Consider the following 18,580-nt stretch of genomic DNA (forward strand, 5'->3'; position numbering starts at 1 on the left):
TTTATGAAGTCATCGGTTTTTTTTTTTTTAATAGCTCAGTAGTATTCCCCTTCCCCTTTGTCATTGTGTAAATGTACCACATTTTTCTGTATCCATTCTTCTGTTGAGGGCATTTAGGTTTTCTGGCTAGTATAAATAAGGCTGTTTTGAACATAGTGAAGCAGGTATCCTTGTTATCTGTTGGATCATCATTTGGGTACATGCCTAGTAGTGGTATAGCTGTGTCATATAGAAATATTTCCAATTTTCTGAGGACCTGACAGACTGATTTCCTGAGTAGTTGTACCAGCTTTCAATCCTTCCAGCAATGGAGAAGTGTTTCTTTTTCTCCACATCATTGCCAGCATTTACTGTCACCTGGGTTTTAGATTTTAGCTATTCTGGCTGTTGTAAGGTGGAATCTCAGGGACATTTTTATTTGCATTTCCCTGATGACTAAGGATGTTGAACATTTCTTTGTGTTTCCCTGTATTTCTTTTAGGGATTTATTTATTTCTTCTTCATTGCCCTCTACTTGTTTAAATGTGTCTTACAGTATTTCTTTAAGTGAGTTACTTAAAGGTCTCTATTATATTCAGGAGATATGATTTTAGGTTACCATCATGCTTTTCATGTCTATTGGCATATCATGGCTTGTTGTGGTGGTAGAGCTGGGTTCTGATGGTTTCAAAGTATATTGGTTTCTGTTCCTGATGATCTTGTAATTGCCTCTTGCCATCTGGTTATCTCTGGTGTTAGCTAGTCTGGGCATCTCTGTGTCAAGCCTGTCTCCTGGGTCCCTGGTTTGCTTCAGGTTTCCTGTGGAATCTATGGCCCTAGCTGCAGCTTATCTCCAGGAGCCTGTCTCCTGGGTCCCTGGTTTGCTTCAGATTTACTGTGGAATCTATGGTCCTAGCTGCAGCTTATCTCCAGGAGCCTGTCTCCTGGGTCCCTGGTTTGCTTCAGATTTACTGTGGAATCTATGGTCCTAGCTGCAGCTTATCTCCAGGAGCCTGTCTCCTGGGTCCCTGGTTTGCTTCAGATTTCCTGTGGAATCTATGGCCCTAGCTGCAGCGTATCTCCTGGTAGACTTGCAGACTATTACCCTGGCTGCATTAGATCTGCTAAGAGCTCTGCAGACTCTGTAGATCTGCCAGAGAGGGGAAGACAGGCTGATCTTCCCCGACACAAGTGCAGAATGGAAGGGAGATGGTTTTCTTGGCTTTCTTAAATAGGGGATGGTTCCCATCTCTGCTGCATACCTGGGGGTTCCCAGATGCTGTGGTTAACTGGACAGCTATCCTACCTATTGTCCTGGCTGTAGCAGTGGTCCCATCTCTGCTGGGCCCCTGGGGGTTCCCAGATGCTGTGGTTAACTGGACAGCTATCCTACCCATTGTCCTGGCTGCAGCAGATCTCCTGGGAGCCTTCCAGACTGTGTGGTCTTGAGAGAAAGGGGGAGACAGGTTGATCTGCTCCCAAGAAAGTGCTGATCAGAAGGGAAGGAAAGAGAACCTTTAAAGGAAGAATGGTTGACCACACCTCTGATTCTGTGATGATGTAATTTTCTTTTTTGTCCACTCATTTACAGATTTTCTGTTTAAATTATTGAAAATAAATGTAAGTAAACATGGTGGAAGCTTAAAATTCTAATTGAAGATTAACTAGTTAAAGCATTTAGTCCTTATGAAGCCATAATGATAAAATTGTTCTTTATTATTATTTTTATATTCCAGATGTTGTCCCCTTTGTATTTCCCCATCCACAAGTTCTTCACCCCTTTCCCCTCCCGTTTACTTTTGAGAGAATGCTCCGCCACCCACCCACTGACTCCTATCCACACACCCAATCCCACGTCACGGTACTAGTACTAGCTTCCCCCTTCCATACGGCATGAAGTTTCTAAAGGATTAAGGTATCCTTTCCTACTGAAGCCAGACAATTCTGTCTTCTGCTATCTCTGAATTAGAGGCCACAGACCAGCCCATAAATGCTCTTTGGTTGGTGACAGCCTTTGGGATCTCTGAGTCTGGGTTAGTTGAACAGATTTACAGTCTGTTGTTCTTCTATGTGGTTGCAATCTCCTTCTGTCCTTCCCCTAATTCTTCTTTAGGAGTCTGACCTCAGTCTGTCTCAGTCACTTGCTGGTAGAACCTCTCAGAACAGACATGCTTGGCTCCTGTTTGAGGGTACAACATGGCATCAGTATTAGTGTAGGGATTTTGTACCTTGCATGGGATGAATCCCAAGGTGGCCTAGTCACTGGATGGTCTTTCCTTCAGTCTCTGCCCCATTTTTGTTCCTGAATTTCTATTAGACAGAAACAATTCTCAGTCAGAATTTTGCAGATGGGCAGGTGTCCCCACACCTCAAGTAGGTGTCATGTCTATCTACTGGAAGTTGTCTGTTTAGGTTCCATTTCTCTACCGTTGGGCATTTCGATAAGGTCATCCCCATTGGGTCCTGGGAAACTCTTATCCCTATTATCTGGGACTTTCTAAAGGTTCTCCTTACCCATCCCCACCACACACTTCTGCATATTTCTATTTATTCTTCTGGTCCTCAGGGCTCCTCTCCTGTCTCCCCACACCTCATCCTTCCCCATTTTCCCTCCACCACCTCTCTCCCTTTTAGGTCCCTCCCACCTTCTACCTTCCATGATTATTTTGTTCCTACTTCTAAGTAGGACTAAGCATCTACACTTGGGCCTTCCTTCTTGTTAAGCTTCATATGATCTGAACTTTTTGACTAAAATCTACTTATCAGTGAGTACATATCACATATGTCTTTGTATCTGAGTTACCTCAGTCAGGATGATATTTTCTAGTTCCATTAATTTGCCTACAAAATTCATGATGTCTATTGAGCAAAATTATATATTATGTTTGCTTGTCATTTACTTCCATAAATAAATAACCTTAAGTGATTTAATTTACATTTTTAAAAGTGAAAAATGTATCTAATTTTGTGTAAGAATATAATTTGCCAAAAAGTAAGGGATAACATATTGGGGACATACAAATATAAAAATGTTGGGTCAAAAGCTATCTACTTTGTAAGTAATTGGGCAGCAGACATGTGAAATATAAACGGATATTCAAGTCCTTCCAGTTTGAAACTGTGCTGAGAACAGGGCTGGGGTACTGGCTCCATACCTACTCCTATAATACCCAAAGAAAGCTCAACTCCCAGGTGCTCTGACACATCCAGAATCATAGGTGAGGCTACAGCATCTGCTCCAATACCCAGTGTAACTGGTACCCCTAGGATCCAGGGACACAGACCACTGCCCAGCAAGTTTCATGGGTTCCTTTTGGTTTTAATCTGTGCCTGGAGTGGACCTGTGGAGCTCCTATAATACCCAGAGAAAGCTCCACTCCCAAGTGCTCTGACACCAGGATCACAGGATCAAAGAGGAAGTCCTACTCCCAGGAGATCTGAAACACTCAGGATGACTGGAGTTCTGACAAACCCAAGACAACAGTTGAGGTCAAAACATCTGGCCTAACACCTGCTGTAACTGGGACCACCCACAGGAATGAGGAAAGCAAGAATTCTCACTCAGTCAGAGACATAGGTTCCTTCCATCTGCACCTGTGCCTGGAGCACTGGCTCCGCACCCACTCCTGCAACACTCAGAAATCTTGATTCCCAGGAGTTCTGACACAACAAGATCTCAGGATCACAAGATCCCAGAATCACAGGATCACAGAGAAAGCTGCACTCTGAGGAGTGCTGACACAACTAGGATCACAGGAGGGACAAACTCCAGTCAGAGGCAGCAACTGTAGTTAGCACTAGAGATAACCAGATGGTGAGAGGCAAGCATAGGGACATAAGCAACAACAACAACAACAAATGCTACTTGACAACATCAGAACCCAGTTCTCCCATTATACCAATCCCCAGTTACCCTAACACACCTGAAAAAGAAGATTCAAATCAAATATCCCACCTAATGGATATGATAGAGGAGTTTAAGAAACACATAAATAACTCAGATAAAGAAATACAGGAAAACACAGATAAGCAAATAGAAGACCTTAAAGAGGAAACAAATAAATCTCTTAAAGAAATAGAGAAAAGCAATCAAATAGTTGAAGGAATTGAACAAAGCTGTCTAGGATGTAAAATTGTAAATAGAAACATTAAAGGAGACATAAAACACAAAGGGAGACAACCCTGGAGATGAAACACCTAGAAAAAAAGATCAGGAGTCATAAATGCAAGCATCACCAACAGAATACAAGAGATAGAAGAGAGAATCTCAGGTGTAGAAATACAGAAAGCAAATTCTGAAAGCAAAATGTTCCTAACTCAAAACTTTCAAGAAACCCAGGATACAATGAAAAGACTGAACCTAAGAATAAGGTTCTATAGAAGAGAGTGAAGATTCCCAACTCAAAGGGCCAGCAAACATCTTCAACAAAATTATAGAAGAAAACTTTCCTAACCTAAAGAAAGAGACACCCATAAACATACAAGAATCTTACAGAACAGATGAGACAAGAAAAGAAATTCTTACCATCACATAAAAATTAAAACACAAAATGCACATTACAAAGAAAGAATATTGAAAATAGCAAAGGAACAGGTCAAGTAACATATAAAGAGAGACCCATCGGAATTATACCAGTCTTTTCAACAGAGCTTATAAAAGCCAGACAATCTTGGGCAGACATCATACAGACTCTAAGAGAACAAAAATGCCCCCGGCTACTATATCCAGCAAAACTCTCAATTACCATAAAGGAAGAAACCAAAATATTCCATGAAAAAAATCAAATGTAAATAATATCTTTCCACCAATCCCAGCCCTACAGAGGATAATAGATGGAAAACCCCAACACAAGGAAAAAAAACTACACCAAAGAAAAAGCAAGAAAATAATCTTTTCACAACAGACCCAAAAAGAAGAGAAGCACACAAGCATAATTCTACCTCTAACAGTGAAAATAACAGGAAGCAACAATCACTATTCCTTAATATCTCTTAACATCAGTGGATTCAATTCCCCAATTAAAAGACAGACTGACAGATTGGATACGTAAAAAGCACCCAGCATTTTTGGACCCAGCATGGTGCAGCATACAGAAGATACACCTCGGTGACAAAGACAGACACTGCCTCAAAGTAAAAGGCCAGAACATTATTTCCAGGCAAATAGTGTAGCAGGATTTTCCCCAAATTGATTTAAATATTAAAACGAAAAGCCTGTGATTGGACAGGGGAAAAGGAAGTGGAGCAAACAGTTGCAGAGAGGGAGGCAGAGGAGACAGGAAGGAGAGGAAGAAAGGTGGAACAAGAGGAAAATGATCCAGATTGGCTTTAAGTTGCCACAGGTAGCTATAAATATCATAAAGGATAGAATAATTGAGATAACTTGTCTAATCTAGGTGGGCAGCTTGTATCATTATTAATTGGCTCTGAAGTTATTGTGTGGGCATCTTGTGAATTGAGAATTTATCGGTATATAAATCAGACTGGTTAATTATAAGCTTCTAGAGTTTTGATTTATTGAGAATTGTGACAGATAACTGCAGGGCAGGTGGTCATTGCACGGAGCTGGCATGGCAATGACCCACCAAGGGAAATTAGCTAGTTGGGTGGAGATATCTCAGGAGATCCAGGACAGGGAGTCTGCTGAGGTGAGAACACCCTGCTGGAGCCATGTGGCCCACTGGTGCCTGGCATAGCACAGTAACTTCCGTTCTTTTTTTAAAAAAAAATATTTATTTATTTATTTATTTATTTATTTATTTATTTAAATTTATTTACATTTCAAGTGCTATCCCCTCTCCCAGAACCCCCCTCTTCCGTCTCCCCTCCCCCTGCTTCTCTGAAGGTATTCCTCAAACCACCCACTCCTGCCTTTCTGCTCTCATTTCCCTTACACTGGGGCATCTAGCAAACCATCATAGGACCAAGGACCTCTCCTCCCACTGATGCCTAACAAGACCATCCTCTGCTACATATGCAGCTGGAGCCATGTGCACTCCTTAGTTGATGACTTAGTCCCTGGGAGCTCTGGGGGGTCTGGTTGGTTGATATTATTGATTTTCCTGTGGCATTGTAAACCCCATCAGCTCCTTCAGTCCTTTTTCTAACTCCTATTTTGGGGACCCAGCACTCAGTGTGATGGTTGGCTTTGAGCATCCAACTGTGTATTTGTAAGGCTCTGGCAGGGCCTCTCAGGAGGCAGCTTGTCTTAGTCAGGGTCTGTATTTCTGGACAAAACATCATAACCAGGAAGAAAGTTGGGGAGGAAAGGGTTTATTCGTTTTACACTTCCACATTGCTGTTCATCACTAAAGGAAGTCAGGACTGGAACTCAAGCAGGCCAAGAAGCAGGAGCTGATGCAGAGGTCATAGAGGGATGTTTCTTACTGGGTTGCTTCCCCTGGCTTGCTTAGCTTGCTTTCTTATAGTACCCAAGACTACCAGCACAGAGATGGTACCGCCCACAAGGGGCCCTCCTCCTTGATCACTAATTGAGAAAATGCCTTACAGATGCATTTCATGGAAGCCTTTCCTCCCCTGAAGCTCCTTTCACTGTGATAACTCCAGCTTGTGTCAAGCTGACACACAAAACCAGCCAGTACATAGCTATATCAGTCTCCATTCAGCAAGTCTTTCTTAGTGTCCACAATAGTGTGGGGGTTTGGTGACTGTATCTGGGATGAATGCCCAGGTAGGCAAGTCTCTGGATGGTCCTTACTTCAGTCTCTGCTCTGTAGTTTGTCTCTATAATTGTTCCCATGAGTATTTTGTTCCCCTTTCTAAGAAGGACTGAAACACCCACACTTGGGTCTTCCTTTATTTGAGCTTTATGTGGTCTATAACAGGGGAAAAGTTCCTGAACAGAACATCAATGGCTTATGTTCAAGAATTGACAAATGGGACCTCTTAAAATTGCAAAGCTTCTGCAAGGCAAAGGACACTGTCAATAGGACAAAATGGCAACCAACAGACTGGGAAAAGATCTTTACCAATCCTATATGAGATAGAGGGCTATTATTCAATATATATAAAGAACTCAAGAAGTTAGACTTTTGAGAAGCAAATAACCCTATTAAAAATTGGGGAACAAAGCTAAACAGAGAATTCTCAATTGAGGAAACTGGAATGGCTGAGAAGCACGTAAAGAAATGTTTAACATCCTTAGTTATCAGGGAAATGCAAATCAAAACAATCCTGAGATTCCACCTCACACCAGTCACAATGACTAAGGTCAAAAACTCAGGTGACATCAGATGCGGGTGAGGATGTGGAGAAAGAGGAATACTCCTCCATTGTTGGTGGGATTGCAAGCTGATACAACAACTCTGGAAAACAGTCTGGCTGTTCCTCAGAAAAGTGGACATAGTATTACCTGAACACCCAGCTATACCACTCCTGAGCATATACCCAAAATGTTCTCCAAAGTATAACAAGGGCACATGCTCCACTATGGTCATAGAGCATTATGTATAATACCAGACACTGGAAAGAACCCAAATGTCCTTCAACAGAGGAATGGATACAGAAAATGTGGTAAATTTACACAATGGAGTACTACTCAGCTGTTAAACATGATAAATTCATGAAACTCTTAGGCAGATAGATGGACCTAGAAAATATTATCTTGAGTGAGGTAACCCAATCACAAAAGAATAAACCTGCTATGAACTCACTGATAAGTGGATATTAGCCCAAAAGCTCTGAATATCCAAGATATAATTTACAAACCACATAAAGCCGTTCTTTTTACTACATCCACCACAAAATGGTCCCAAGAAAGAAACTGGCATAGCAATTCTAGTATCAAATAAAATAAACTTTCAACCAAATGTTATCAAAAAGATGGGGGAGGACACTACATAGTAATCAAAAGAAAAATATACTAAGAGGAATTTTCTATTCTGAACATCTATGCCCCAAATGCATAGGCAAGCACATTTGTAAAAGAAATGCTACTGAAGATCAAAGCTCACATTGAACCTCAAACCATAATAGTGGGAGACTTTAACACCCCACTTTCACCAATGGACAGATCATGTAACAGAAACACAGTGAAACTAACAGAAGTTATGAACCATATGGACTTAACATATCTACAGAGAATTTTAGCCTAAAACAAAAAGGTGCTTCTTCTCAGCACCTTAAAGTACCTTCTCAAAAACTGTCCATATAATCAGACACAAAACAAACCTCAACCAATAAAAGAATTTTGAAATAATCCCATGCATGCTATCAGATCAACATGGATTATGGCTGGTCTTAAACAACAACAGACCAACAGGAAACATACATATACATGCCAGCTGAGCAACAATCTACTTAATGATAACTTTGTCAGAGAAGAAAAAAGAAAGAAATTAAAGACATTTTAGAATTTAATGAAAATGAAGGCACAACATACCCAAACAAATGGGACTCAATGAAAGCAGTGCTAAGAGGAAAACTAAGAGTGTTCTTAGTGCTCCCCTAAAGAAGTTGGAGAAAGCATACACTAGCAGCTTAACAGCACATCTGAAAGCTTTAGAACAAAAAGAAGCAAATGCACCCAAGAGGAGTAGGTGTCAGGCAATAAGGATGAAATCAACCAAGTTAAAAAAAAAAAGATTTTTTTGAATACAAAGATTCAACAAAACCAGAAGTAGGTTCTTTGAGAAAATCATCAAGATAGATAAACCCTTAGCTAGACTAACCAAAGTGCACAGAGACAATATCCAAATTAACAAAATCAGAAATGAAAAGGGATATATAACAACAGAAACTGAAGAAATTCAAAATATCAGATTATCCTATAAAAGCCTACACTCAACAAAACTGGAAGATCTCAATGAAATGGTTGATTTTCTAGGTATCAGGTACCAAAGTTAAATTAGGATTCCATCTAAGCAGTCCTATAACTGATAAGGAAATAAAAGGAGTTTTTGAAAGTCTTCCAACCAAAATATCCCCAGGACTAGATTGTTTTAGTGAAGAATTCTATCAGACCTTTAAAGAAGACCTAATACCAAGACTTATCAAACTATTTCATAAAATAGAAACAAAAGGAACACTGCCCAATACATTCTATGAAGCCACAGATACATTAATACAAGCCACACAAAGACCCAATAAAGAAAGAGAACTTCAGACCACTTTCCCTCATGAATATTGATGCAAAAATACTCAATAAAATTCTCAAAAACTGAATCCAAGAACACATCAAAACAATCATTCACCATGATCAAATTGGCTTCATCCCACGGATGCAGAGATGATTCAATATAAGGAAATCTTTATCTATCAACATAATCCACTTTATAAACAAACTCAAAGAAATAAAACACATGATCATCTTATTAGATGCTGAAAAACTCTTGACAAAATACAATACTCCTTCATGCTAAAATTATGGAGAGAATAGGAGTTCAAGGTGCAGATCTAAATATAATATGAGCAATATACAGCAAGCCAATAGTCAACATCAAACTAAATGAAGAGAAACTGAAACAATCCCACTAAAAGCAGAGACAAGACAAGGCTGCCTACTCTCCCCTATGTATTCAATATAGTACTTGAAGTTCTAGCCAGAGCAATTAGGCAACCAAAGGAGATGAAAGGGATAAAAATTAGAAAGAAGGATGTCAATGTATCACTATTTGTGGATGATATGATAGTATACTTCAGTGATCCCCCCAAAAAAAGTCCACAAGAGAACTCCTACAGCTGATAAGCAACTTTAGCAAAGTGATTGAATACAAAATTAACTCAAATAAATTAGTTGATTGCTTCTATTAAAAGAGTAAATAGGCTGAGAAAGAAATTAGGGAAACGGTACCCTTTACAATAGTACCAAATAGTATAAAATATATGATAGAGGACTAACATCCTAAATATACAAAGAATTGAAGATGTTAGTCTCCAGAGAACCATATAACCCTATTAAAAATGGAGCACAGACCAGCTCCATTTGTTGAAGATACTTTCTTTTTTATTCTTTGTCAAAAATCAAGTGGCTGTAAGTGTGTGATTTTATTTCTGGGTCTTCAGTTCTATTCCATTGATCAACGTGTCTGTCTCTGTACCAGTGCCATGCAGTTTTTATCACTATTGCTCTGTAGTAAAGCTTGAGGTCAGGGATGGTGCTGGTTTAACTGGTTCTTGATATGTAGAAAAATGAAAATAGACCCATATTTGTCACCTTTTACAGAGCTCAAATCCAAGTGGATCAAGGACCTTAACATAAAACCAGATACACTAAATCTAATAGAAGAGAAAATGGGAAGGAACCTTGAACTCATTGGCACAGGAGGAAATTTAGTGAACAGAAGTCCAATGGTTCACACTCTAAGAATAAGATTTAATAATTTGAACCTGATGAAACTGGAAAGCTTCTATAAGGCAAAAGACAAGCTAATAAGACAGATCAGCAACCTACAGATTGGAAAAAAAAATCTTTACTAACCCCACATCTGATAGAGGGCTAATATCCAAAATATATAAAGAACTCAAAAAGCTAATCATGAATAAACCAAACAACCACAATCAAAAAATGGGGTATAGAACTAAACTGAGTATTAACAACAGAGAAATCTGGAATAACTGAGAAACACCTAAAGAAATGTTCACAGTACTTAGTAATAAGAGAAATGCAAATCAAAATGATCCTGAGATTCCACTTCACACCAATCAGAATGGCTAAGATCAAAGGCGACAGCACATGTTGGTGAGGATGTGGTGAAAGAGCAACACTCCTCCATTGCTGGTGGAATTGCAAACTGGGACAACCACTCTAGAATCAATCTGGAGGTTCCTCAGGAAACTGGAAATAGATCTACCTGAAGACCCAGCTATACAACTCCTAGGCATATACCCAAAAGTATATCCAAAATATAACAAGGACACCTACTTCACTATGCTCATAGCCATAGCAGTCATACTTATAATAGCCACAAGCTGGAAACCACCCAGCTATCCCTTAACAGAGAAATGGATATAGAAAATGTGGCACATTTACACAATGGAGTAGAACTCAATAAAACAATGTCTTCATGAAATTCACAAACAATTGGATGGAAGTAGAAAATATCATCCTGAGTGAGGGAATCTAGACACAAAAGAAGACACATTTTATGTCATTGTCCATACAGAAGCTTGGACTACTGCCGCAGTGGCCCAGTGTAATCTGTAAAAAATATTTTACAGACAGAGGCGAGAAATGTCTCTTGGGAAAGAGGCAAGAAATGTCTCCTGGGAAAGCAGAATACCCTGTAAATTCAGAAGCAGAAAATCTCACTTGGCAATTTACTATATTTCTGAAACTCCTTCCTAGTGGCCGGAACTAAGAATATGGAGCATATTAAGATGTAAAAGAATCCATCTTGTAGCCAGAATATTCTACAATACTTTGCTCCAATTGTTTGTGTGGTTGCATTTGCCTCCCAACAGGATATATGTGTAGTGTGGTTCCAAGTATGGTGGAAAAAGCATTTTTAGCAGACTGTAGAAGTTTCCAGGAACTCTGAGTCACAGGTTCTTTCTTGTTGTTTCAGTCATTTCTTGCAGGGCAGATGGATTCCAAACAATAGACCCAGACTAAGGATATTTACATCTGAAGAACCTTATACAATGTCCTTGCCCTACAAGTGGGTGTTGGGCAAGGTAGAAAAAATTTACATTTGAGTTGGTGCATAGCTCATAGCTACCTCCCCCACCCCATAGGCCAGGCTTTCTGCCTTGCAACTGAATTGAATACCTCAGGGGACATCTGCAGACAAGTTAATCCTGTTCCACCTTTAACCCTTGAGCTTCCTTGTTATGCTGACAGGCTATCTCTACCCAGGCTCACCTGGATAACAATGGAAGCCTGTGAGAAACTACAGTTTGCAGACCCCACCTAGGGAGTCTTGGGCAAAACAACATTTTTAACTTATCTAGGTGTGATTCAGGACACAGTAGACACTTTTTACTCAGAGAGACACTCTGAGTAGGAGTTAGTTAGCTCACCGAGCTGGGCCTAAGGGCTGCAGCCAGTTAGTTCACCAGGCTGGGGGCTAGAGGCTGCTACCGGAGCTGATTGCCAGGGGCCTATGGTGGCCCTGGGCATGGCAAAAGGTAAAATGCAGCAGGCAGCCTAGGCGAAAATACTCTTGCAGGACAGCGTGGGCCAGGCAGCTTCCCAAGCTGTGCAATGCCGCCATCATCACCAGGAAGCTAGGCCTGGGAGCCGTTCTTCCCCAGCTCCAGGGCTAGCACAGCAGCAGAGCCAAGATGAAGAAGCAATTTAACCACATGAGCCAATTGGCGAACCGGACTATGGCTGGCCTATGGGTAAACACCCTGTATTGCCCGAGAAAACTGAAGCTTTAACAGATGAATGTGATGTTTAATTTGAGATGTTAACTTGACTGGACTAGGAAAATACATTCAGATTCAAGCCGCTTCTGTGTGTGGTTGCTATATATGAACCAGAGGACTGCCTTAGCTGTTGTCACTGGGAGGGGGACCCCTTGGTCCTTTGGAGGCTCAATGACCCAGATGAGGGGAATACTAAGGCACTGAGGCAGGAGTGGGTGAGCAGGTGGGGGAACAACCTCACAGAGGCAGGGAGGAGGGGTGGAGAGGATGGGAGCTTGTGGAGGGGAAATTGGGAATGGTGATACCATATGAAATGTAAACAAATTTAAAAAAAAATGAAAAAAGTAATGGAGATTCAAGTAGAGGAAGACAGGACTGTGGGTAGTAATGTGAACTGTTTTCTCACTTATAATGAGGCAGTTGGAGATACAGAATGACTACAATTATTAGTTTAATGTGAAAAAATGTAACGTGAATTGGAAACATCTGTATTTACAATTGGGCCTGTAAAGTTCAAGAGAATGCCGAGGTCCCGAGCACTGTGAGTCCTCATACAGGTTTCTTCGTGTGATGGTGATGTTGACCCTGGATGGCTCTGAAGTACAGTTATGACCTTCTTGCCTGCAGACAGATTTTGCTGGCTCGAGTGATGGCAAATTCAATACAAGTTTTGTAAATCAGACTCATTTGTTTTATCACAATAGCAATGGTATCCGCCTCCCATTTCATTTCCTTTTTGTCCCTATAGTCTTTGTCAGCTTTCAAAATTAAATCTTTCAGTTTTTAAGTTAAACACCCTCTGCAGTCACAATCCAACTTTGTCCATATTTCCCTTTCTTAAGCACCTTTCCCCAAAATTGTATGTTCTGTTCTCTGAGGTCATTGTTTTGGAGACATCTGATTTCATCAGCCATCTGTACAAGGATAGTTTCCACATGTACTTAGCCACCCCTGACCTACTATTCTCTAATCAGTCACACATTTCATCATGTTCAGCCACCCTTCCAAATGAATCACTTTTGTGTCTAAGTGCCACGTAGGAGGCTGGGAGAATGCCTAGAGTGGAGCAACTTTGCACGGAATGTTTTCTTTAAGGAGACCTCTCCCAACTGGCTGTTGAAGCAGGACTTCAGCTGCCTACTCTTTTCTCATTCACCTTGTTTTACAGCATATGTCTCTATACTTTTTGACTCTTTCTCAGAGTAAGTCCTTGAAGAAATGTGCTGTGAGGTTTGTCTCATTTTTTTCCTGTAAATTGTTCTTTGTGTTTCTTTCTTCCATTATAAACATTGCTGGTTTTATGCTTTGTTCCCTTTGAAACTCATTCTGAATCCCCGATGTGTAATACTAAAAGATGAGGTTAAGTCAAATTACTTTCCAAATCAGTGGTTCTCAACCTTTCTAATGCTGTGACTCTTTAACCCAGCTCCTCATGTTGTGGTATCCCCCAATCATAAAATTATTTCATTGCAACTTCATAACTATAATTTTGCTTGTGGTATGAATCATAATGCTTTGCAGGATATTTGATATGTGATCCCTTTGAGAGTTGTGACCCATAAGTTATGAAGCAGGGTAAATGATAACATTTATAGCTATTTATTATTGGTGATACCAGTTTTGGTAAGAGAAGCTTCTATTTGAAAAGGAAAGAAGTCACTTCAAAGACCTAAAACTATTTAAATTGCGAAGAATAAGTAATTGCTGAATACTTAGCAATAAATAGAATATCTCTATGAGCCCCTACAAAATTTGGGAATGTCATAGAAAGGAAAAATGCAAAACCCAGAGAATGAGAAGGTGTACTGTGAAACAATGTTTTTGGTGCAAGACTGGTTGTTCAAAAAAAAAAAAAACTGTTAGAGTTTTGCACTCATTATTTAATGCAAACTAAGTACCATCTTACTGGTTTTTACCATGTGGGCATGTAAAAATAGATTGAAATAGGAGATTTGCTTTTTACACTTTTTCATAGTCCTAAAATATCTTTAATAATTGTATTTAAGTTGATTGATATGAATAAAACCTCAAAAACTTAGTTTTACAAAGCAAAGAATCAGGGCCCAGTTGGTACCATTAATAAAGTACCAGGCTTCCATTCTCATGAGAGGAATCATTATATGATTAATTCATAATTGTGTTAGTGGTTATGTTCAAAGTGTAATTGTTCAGTGCTTCTTATCTTGTAAATATTCTAGCTCATTATGTTGTTAGCATGGAGGAAGTCACCTGCTGTGAACATTCTTCCTAGAGTCAAAACTATTAGCCAAAACAAACATGTTTTCCTTATAAGCTAGCCAATTGTTGTTGTTATAAGCGACAGAAAAGGGACAGATATGGTGTCTTTTGTTGCCAGAAAGGGGATCATGGTTCCTCTTGTGTCCTTGAGTTTGTGCTTTTTTTTCAAGCAATATTTTTCCATAGGTAAACTCTCTAGTGGACTATGCAGGAGAGCTAGCCATGGAGGTATCAATTTGGGAAAATCCACCTCACCACTTGAGTGGCCAGTGTGAGATAAAACTTCCAAAGCCAAAATGGAGGACAGGGGTGGTACTTGCACAGAGGACTGAGGTTGATAGAGGAACAGATTTTTTGGGTAGGTGGGGAGCAGTGGTTTGTTGTATTTATGTATGTATGTATGTATGTATGTATATTTGTATGTATATATGCATTTATTTATTTATGTGTTTGTTTATTTTAGGGTCTCTTTTTTCTAATTCTTAATTTTATTTTTTGTTTTCTTTTGGGGGGAAGTTACAGTGGTAGAAGGCAGATATGGAAGAACTGGGAGATGTGTGAGATTGTGGTGTGTGATGAGAAATTTCCAAGAACTTAATAAAAAATTATGTTAAAAAACCCAAAAAACCTTTACCTAGAGTCTGTAGAGGTGGTTCATTGCCAGATAATTTGACTTCATGCATGAACCAGGCTGTGGGTTCTATCTTTAGCAACACGCCATACAACAAAATGAAACCTTCATATGACCCTATGTTGTAGAATCTCTGCTATTCTTATAAAAACTATATCCATCTTGATATGAGAATATTTAAATTGAAAATGAAGCCTCAAAGCTCTGGACTCACCCATTTCTTAATTTCTTCCTCTAATTGAAAATGTAGTGTTATATGTTGGAGCATCTTTTGGGTATATGCCATGTAGTGGCATAGCTGGGTCTTCAGGTAGGACTATTTTCAAGTTTTTCAGGAATCACCAGATTGTTTTCGAAAGTGGTTTTACCAGCTTGCAATCCAGCAATGGAAGAGTGTTTCTCTTTTTCCACATCCTCACCAGCATCTGCTGTAACCTGAGTTTTTGATCTTAGCCATTCTGATAGTTGTGAGGTGGAATATCTGGGTCATTTTTATTTGCATTTCTCTGATGACTAAGAATGTTGAACATTTCCTTAAGTGCTTCTCAACCATTCAAGATTCCTCAGTTGAAAATTCTCTGTTTAACTCTGTGCCCATTTTTAATAGGGTTATTTGGTTCTCTGGAGTCTAACTTCTTGAGTTCTTTGTATATATTGGATACTAGTCCTCTATTGGATATAGGATTGGTAAAGATCTTTTTCCAATCTGTGGGATGCTGTTTTGTTTGACTGACAGTGTCCCTTACAAAAACTTTGAAATTTTATGAGGCCCCGTTTGTCAATTCTTGATCTTAGAGCATGAGCCATTGATGTTCTGTTCAGGAAAATTTCCCCTGTGCCCATGTGTTTGAGGATCTTCCCCACTTTCTCTTTTATTAGATTCATCGTATCTGGTTTTATGTGGAGGTCCTTGACCCACTTGGATTCGAGCTTTATACAAGAATATATGAATGAATCAATTTGCACTCTTCTACAAGCTGATTGTAGAATCAGCACCATTTGTTGAAAATGGGGTCTTTTTTCCACTGGATGTTTTTAGTTTTTTTGTCAAAGATCAAGTGACCCTAGGTATGTGGCTTCATTTCTGGGTCTTCAATTGTATTTTATTGACCTACCAAACTATCTGTGTACCATGCAGTTTTTATCACTATTGCTCTATAGTACAGGTTGAGGTCAGGGATGTTTATATCAGCCTTATTTATAATAGCCAGAAGGTGGGTACAACCAAGATGTCCGTCACCAGAAGAATGGATACACAAAAAGTGGTACATTTACACAATGGAGCTATTAAAAACAATGACTCAGCTATTAAAAACAACTTCTTGAAATTTGCAGGCAAATGAATGGAACTAAAAAGCATCATTCTGAGTGGGGTAACACAGACACAAAAAACATACATGGTATATACTCATTGATTAGTGTATATTAGACCAAAAGCTCACAGTGCCCACAATACAACCCACAGACCATATTGAGCTTAGAAGGAAGACCAGGCTATACATGCTTCAGTCTTGCATTGAGGGAAGAACAGGATGATTGAGTGAGGTGGAGAGAGGGGTGACGTTGGAGGGAGAGAGGAGAAGGAGGAAAAAAGGTAGGGCAGTATCAGGCCATGGAGGGGTCTCAAGAGAGGTACAGAGGGTCAGGAAATCAAATAAAAATGTGTAGCATTGGGGGATGAGGAACTGGGGGTAGCCACTGGAGGGTCCCAGACATCAGGGAAGTGAGAGCCTCCCAGGAGCCAAAGGGGATCATTTAACTGAAATGTGTGTACTGAAGAGGAGATAGAACCTATGGAGACCATATCCAGTAGATAGGCACAGCCCCCACTCAAGGGATGGGGCCACCCTCCCATCTCAAAATTTTTAAACCAGAAATGTTCCTGTCCAAAGGAAAGATGGGGACAAAAAATATAACAGAGATTGAAGGAAGGGCCATCTGGGGACCACTCCATTTGGGGATCCATCCTGTTTGCACATACCAAACCCCAACACTGTTGATGCTGTCAAGAGGTGTTTGCTGACAGGAATCTGATGTTCTGCCATCACTTGACTAATGAAGTTGTGGATGATTGGAGCCAACCATCAGACTGACTTTGGAGACTCTGGTGGGGGAGCTGGAGGAAAGACTGGAGGAGTCGAGGGAGATTGCAGCCCCATAGGAAGAACAATGTCAGCTGGCCAGACCACCCAGTGCTCCCAGGGACTATACTACTAACCAATGAGTTACAGGGAGGGATTCGTGGCTCCAGATACATATATAGCAGAGGATGGCCTTGTTTGATGTCAATGGGAGTGGAGGCCCTGGATCCTGTGGAGGTTTGATGTCCCAGCATAGGGGGGTGCTGGAGCGGTGGGGCAGGAGAGAGTGAGTAGGTAGGATAGCACCCTCATAGAGGCAAAGGGGAGAGGGGAGATGGAAGATATGGGATGAGGGCTTTGTGGTGGGTAACCGGGAAGGGGGGATATCATTTGAGATGTAAAGGAATAGTATGATTAATTTTAAAAAAGGAATACAATTTTCAGACACAGTCCCTTTAATAACTGCTATTACTAATTATTTAGTATGATTAATTAATGCAAGTTAAAATAGTGAGATAGTGAAAATAATGGTCATACTAGGTTCTAATTTAGTTAATTATAACAAGTGATTTCAAGACTACTTAAATATTGTATAGCTGAGAATAAACAATGTTTAAAAATTCACATATGCTATGTGTATATAGATAGTCTTCAAAAGCAGCAGAGATCTACGGAATATGGTATTGGATATTATTTTACTATTAAAGATCATTTGACTATGAATAAAAATAAGAAAACACAGTGTTATATAAAAATTATCCTTGTTTGCTACTCACTGTATGAGTACTCAAATTAAACATGCTTGTTCCTTCCTCGCTTCTTTCTATTGCTTTGAATTTCTCTATTCCAATTTTTGCTGAGTCTTCTGGTGTGAGTATGTGAGTCACCATGTTTTTGCTAAATACCATGATTCTCCCTGAATCTTGTACTTAGCTTTGCACTGACCCCTGTTTTTATTAATGACTCACTGATGAGACTGGACATAGACTCTAAGTCTTGATTATATTTCTAGTTTTGTTTCTTAGTCAGCAATGGCTCCTATCTATCTATCTATCTATCTATCTATCTAACTATGTATCCATCAATCTATCAATCTAGTATGATGAACAACACAACAGCAACTAACTAATTTTAATACCATCTTAAAATGTGGGTTTGTTTTCATGCCTTTTATCACTCCAAAAACAACCAAGAGGGAAGGAGCTTCAAACCTATTCCGAGCTCAATTTCTCCATGTCCTGTAACCAGGTAAGTAGTATCTTTGACAAGAGGGACTCAACATCTCTTATCATTATAAAACTAACAGAAGTGACTTAAGATT

This window comes from Apodemus sylvaticus, chromosome 9 (genome assembly GCF_947179515.1).
Source record: "Apodemus sylvaticus chromosome 9, mApoSyl1.1, whole genome shotgun sequence".
NCBI lineage: Eukaryota > Metazoa > Chordata > Mammalia > Rodentia > Muridae > Apodemus > Apodemus sylvaticus.